The 5,409-nt window shown below is 41.7% G+C and overlaps 1 non-coding gene across 1 annotated transcript; it reads left to right on the top strand.

The window, feature by feature from the left end:
• Positions 1-4,996: 4,996 nt before the first annotated feature.
• On the top strand, positions 4,997-5,130 carry LOC115834952. The gene has a single exon (XR_004029935.1). It is a non-coding gene; the product is annotated as a small nucleolar RNA SNORA70 (small nucleolar RNA).
• Positions 5,131-5,409: the final 279 nt, after the last annotated feature.

Genomic DNA, 5,409 nt, shown 5'->3' with positions numbered 1-5,409 from the left:
AACCAGAGAAAAGCTTTTCTAGATCCTTGTTCCGAGAAAATCTTCTCCCATGGGTTTTTAACATCAGTTTTCTAGGTCTGCCATAGAAAATTACCACAAACTGGGTGGCTCAGAACAAGAGAAATGTATTCTCAGTTTAGGAGGATGGAAGTCTGAAATCGAGGTGTTGGCAGATTCTTTTGGGGGATGCTGAGGCTGTCCCAGGATGACCTCCCAGCTTCTAGTGCCTGCTGGCAACGCTTGGTATTCATTCTTGTTTGTTTGTTTGAGATGGGGTCTCCCTCTGTTGCCCAGGCTGGAGTGCAGTGGCATGATCTTGGCTCACTGCAGCCTCCTCCTTGGGCACAAGCAAGCAATCCTCCTGCCTCAGCCTCCAAATAGCTGGGATTACAGGCATGCACCACCACGCCAGGCTATATATATATATATAGATAGATATGGTATTTTTTTTAAGACATGGTTTTGCCATGTTGCCCAGGCTGATCTCAAACTCCTGCGTTCAAGCAATCTGCCCATCTCAGCCTCCTGAGTAGCTGGGACTGCAGGCATGAGCCACTGCGCCTGGCCCTTGGCATTCTTTAGCTTATACTTGTATCACTTCAAATTCTGCCTGGCATCTCATGACCTTCCCCTCTGTGTGCCTGTGTCTCTGTATCCAAATTTCACTCTCCTTTCTCTTATTAAGACACCATTGGATTTAGAGCCCACCTAAATCCAGTAGAACCCCATCTCACCTTGATTATATCTGCAAAGACCGCGTTTCCAAATAAAACCACATTCACATGTATGAGTGGTTAGGTCTTGAACATGTATTTTTGGGGGACAAAATTCACAGGTCTTTACAAAAGAAAGCCTGAAGGGTGTAGAGAAAACATTTATACCTCTTCCAGCTGCCCTGTTCCCAGAGTATCCAGCGCTTCCTGTGCTCCACCCTCTTGCATCCCATCACCCCAAAGATGACTCCTTGACCACCCGGATGTCCAGCTTCTAATTCTAACGGATTGTTCTGAACTCCCCAGAGGGGCATTAATAAATAACAATAGCTGTATCAGCTAGTTATTTGTACAAAAATAGAAAAAGCACTGTCAGTAATTACTGTGAACTGAAGCTTCCTGGAAGAATACCAGATTTTAGAATCATGATCAGCTTATCTTGGCTGAGTCTAATTAAGGTTTTGGAATGAGGATCTAGCCATCTTTATCCTTACTCCAAATTTCTATTTGAATAAACTGCCACGTTTGCTGCTATGTTTTAGCTAAAGTGTGCCATTGGGCAGAGTTTTCTGTGCCAAAGTCCAGAGAAGTGAAGACAATGGAGGTTCTGGGAACAGTTTTGAGCCTTTGTGGTTAAATGGGTGCTATAGTTTGAATGTGCCCCCCAGATTCCATGTATTGGAAACCTAATCTCCAACTTCATATGTTGATTGGAGGTGGGGCCTTTGGGAGGTAATTAGAATTAGACAAAGTCATTAAGACAGGGACCCCATGATGAGACTAGTGGCTTTATAAGAAGAAAAGAGACTTGAGGTGGCAGGCTCTTGCCTTTTGCCATGTTATGACACAGCAAAAAGCCTCACTAGACACCAGTGCCATGCTCCTGGACTTCCCAGGCTGCAGAACTGTGAGCTAAATAAGCTTCTATTGTTTATAAATTATCCAGTCTCTGGTATTCTGTGATAGCAACAGAAAGCAGACTAAGACAATGAGTTAGAGACAGAAGCTGCTCTAAGTGTTAGCTGGGGAGCCTCAAGACGTAAGCATAGTGCTTTGGGGTTCATATTGGGGCATAGAGCACCAGGGAGAGGGAGGCTTTCTCATTTTTCTGCGGACACACAGCTTGACCATGCAGCAGGGAGAAGGACCAAATGGAAACCTGTGCCATTCAGTGTATGAGAACATTTGTAGCATGGAGAATGTAGCAAGTAAGGAAGTAGCCTTCTGTGTGTTAGAGAAGAGACACTGGTAGCTATGGCAGTGAATAAGTGACTCCTCTCTCAAACACTTCTAAGTAGAGGACTTACTCATATAAGAAAGCTGGCCAGGCGCAGTGGCTCACACTTGTAATCCCAGCACTTTGGGAGGCCAAGTCGGGCAGATCACTTGAGGTCAGGAATTTGAGAGCAGCTTGGCTAATGTGGTGAAACCCTGTCTTTACTAAAAAATACAAAAATTAGCTGGGCGTGGTGTCACACACTTGTAATCTCAGCTGCTTGGGAGGCTGAGGCAGGAGAATTGCTTGAACCTGGAAAGCAGAGGTTACAGTGAGCCGAGATCATGCCACTACACTCTAGCCTGGGTGACAGAGCAAGACTCTGTCTCAACGATAAAAAAAAATTTTTTAAAAGAATGCCAAAATTAATGACCATGAGTGAATTTTTTTCTGAGCAAATGTGAGACAATTCTCGAGAATCCTTGGAACAACTAAGATAATTTTTTATTTTTTTAAAAAAATCTCGAATAGCAACTATTTTATTTTTATTGTAGTAAAATATACATAACATAAAATATGCCATTTTCACAATTTTCCAATGTACAATTCAGCAGCATTAAGCACAATTACGTTGCTGTGCAGTCATCACCACCTGTTTAACTAAGCGGGAGTTTGATTTTGTTAATATGACCTTGGGTGAATCCAGGAGTACTAGATAGAGTTCTTGAACCGGAAGATGTTTAAAAATAAGAAACAGCAACAAATCTTCAAGTTACTGATGCTTGTTAGGTTGAATGGCGGCGTTGCTCTGGGCTTACTGTCTGAGGAGTTGGCTACTTCAGACCGCCTGTACCAAGTGGGTGGACATCCTGGGGAAACTCAACATGATCCTAAATCTCAGGGTTGGAGAATATCTTGTATGCCAATGAATTGCCTGCAAGTACTTATAAATAAGTTGTTCAGTGATCTAGGTGCTTGTCTAACTATTGTATCAAAGCATAATCTCGACAGGTAACACAGCATTTGGCCAAGTCATTCATAGTGTTTAGTAATTTACCTATAGAGGACTTGGCCCTGGGAAATGGTTGAATCGAATCTACATGATTTTATGAATTTAGGACTCTAAGAAGACCATGTGATGATGTATTGGTTTGGCATATGCCATGCCTATTCTCCTCTGTCACCTCACCACTTCCATTGGCTTGAATCCTTGCAGCACATATGGGTTTAGGGATTTTACAGATAGAAGACGGACCGTCTCAGTATTTTTGCCCACTTTTGTTCTCTTATGTTACACCTTTCAGGTTGGAAATAGAACAAATGGGACTATTTGCTGGTAACAGTGTTAGATGACTCGGGGAAAAATAGATTACCCCTAGCTCCTATCAATGCACATTTATTTACAATTTAAATAAATGAGTTAGTAATGTTCCATATGCAGCAGATGAAGCCCATCATTCTTATGCTTATTGTGCAATCCCTGGAGAGGGGCTTTTTTCCACTCTTCTCTCTAGTTTGTTGTTGTTGTTGTTGTTTGTCTTTCTAGTAAATGCTCAAAAACCTAGTGAGACCGACCAACAAGAACCAAATAGAGTTTCTGAGGTAGGAATTTGTATTAATATACACAGGGGTTTCTCACTAAGCTGTGGTTTTGCTCATATCCAAAACAGAGCCAGTAAAGTCTCCTCTGAAAGAGTCTGCCTGCGGGCTCAACCCAGGTACCAGCGAGTGCACTTGTTCATTTACACTGAGCATTGATCAAGAAAAGATTCTTTTCCTGCTGATACTATGGTGATGTCCAAACTCAGTAATCAAGATGCCTTTTATAAGAAAAAAATCATCCTCCTAGTAGTTTAAAGATCCAATGTAAAAACACTAATATTTTATTCCATAAGAAAATTTTTCCATTGTAAAATTATTACCACAAAAGCAATGTTTTGTAAGAAGGAATGTCTTTTTGTTTTTGTTTTTTAACCAAGCGTTCCATATGAAACTGATGAACACTGGTTATGCTTTGAACCTCTACTAAGGTTATCATTACCCTAATGGAATTTAGGAACTTATATTATTTCCTATTGCCATTTCCTAAAGAATTGTGAAATTTCTTGTTAAGACAGACAGTTAAGGGAAGTGCCTAGGCTTTCAAAAAAAAGCCAGCCTTTATGCTACCAGTACATGGGAAAATTTAAAGGAGACTTCCCCAAAAGAGTTTATTCTACAAAAACGAAGTGAGCAACCCTGGGTGGAACTTTGGTTACAGAAGGGACAAGCTGCTTCCTGGGATGGGGGCATTTTACGAAGAAGATAGAATGAGAGAATACAAACAATGGTTGATCTGAGAATTTGCAATTGAAGTTGAGACAAACTAAGCCACCTTCCCAGCTCTTGCACTGCTCAGGAGTGATACCAATGTCTTATTCATTTAACGAAGCTCTAGGAATCATGAAACTGAGTTGTATTTTCGAGAAAAGGAATCAAAAGTCTCTCTCTCTCATTGAAGATACCAAAAAGATAATTTAAAATACATATTCTATTTGACTTTTTATTAATCCATTTTCATGCTGCTGATAAAGACGTACTTCGGCCTGGGCAATTTACAAAGGAAAGAGGTTTAATGGAGAGCTCCGGTTCCAGGTGGCTGGGGATGCCTCACAATCATGGTGGAAGGCAAGGAGGAGCAAGTCACATCTTACATGGGTAGCCGGAGAGTTTGTGCAGGTAAACTCCCATTTTATCAGATCTCGTGAGACTTATTCACTATTATGAGAATAGCACGGGAAAGACCCACCCCCAAGATTCAATTACCTCCCACTGGGTTCCTCCCACAATGCATGGGAATTGTGGGAGCTACAAGATGAAATTTGGGTGGGGATACAGTGCCAAACCATATCCGATTTTATTTTCAAACACATTTTCTTAAAAACAAATACAAGATGCTTTTTAAAGAAATTGTTTACACTTATTCCAATTGGCATATATATTTTTTTACCATAAAAAGGTAATATACACACATGGTTGTGTGTGAAGAAGAAACAGATAGTAGGCTACATGTAAAAATGATAAAGGGCTGCAGCCAATTGAGCTGATGCAGTTCCTTTCATCATGGGGCCCAGTGTGCAGTAGCTGCAAACGGCAGCTTCCTTTGTAGTGTATGCAGCCTGTTTCTTATAGGGGTTGCTCTAAGGGACCTTGGAGACAGGCCTTTCCGGTGGATGTTCATGTCTCTGACCTTGCGCTATCCTCAATGTAGGCTCTGAATAGGCATTCGAGGTGCCTTTGGAAAGCCCCAGGGTGCTGTGGTCAGGGTTCACATTGGCCAAGTCATCATGTCCATCCGCACCAAGCTACAGAACAAGCAGCATGTGATTGAGGCCCTATGCAAGGCCAAGTTCAAGTTCCTTGGCCTCCAGAATATCCATTTCTCAAAGAAGTGGGACTTTACCAAGTTCAGTGTAGATGAATTTGAAGACATGATAGCTG

This window comes from Nomascus leucogenys, chromosome 4, assembly GCF_006542625.1.
Source record: "Nomascus leucogenys isolate Asia chromosome 4, Asia_NLE_v1, whole genome shotgun sequence".
In the NCBI taxonomy this organism is placed as follows: Eukaryota; Metazoa; Chordata; class Mammalia; order Primates; family Hylobatidae; genus Nomascus; species Nomascus leucogenys.
Note: the sequence above shows the minus strand (reverse complement) of the source record. Positions and strands in the feature narration are given on the sequence as shown.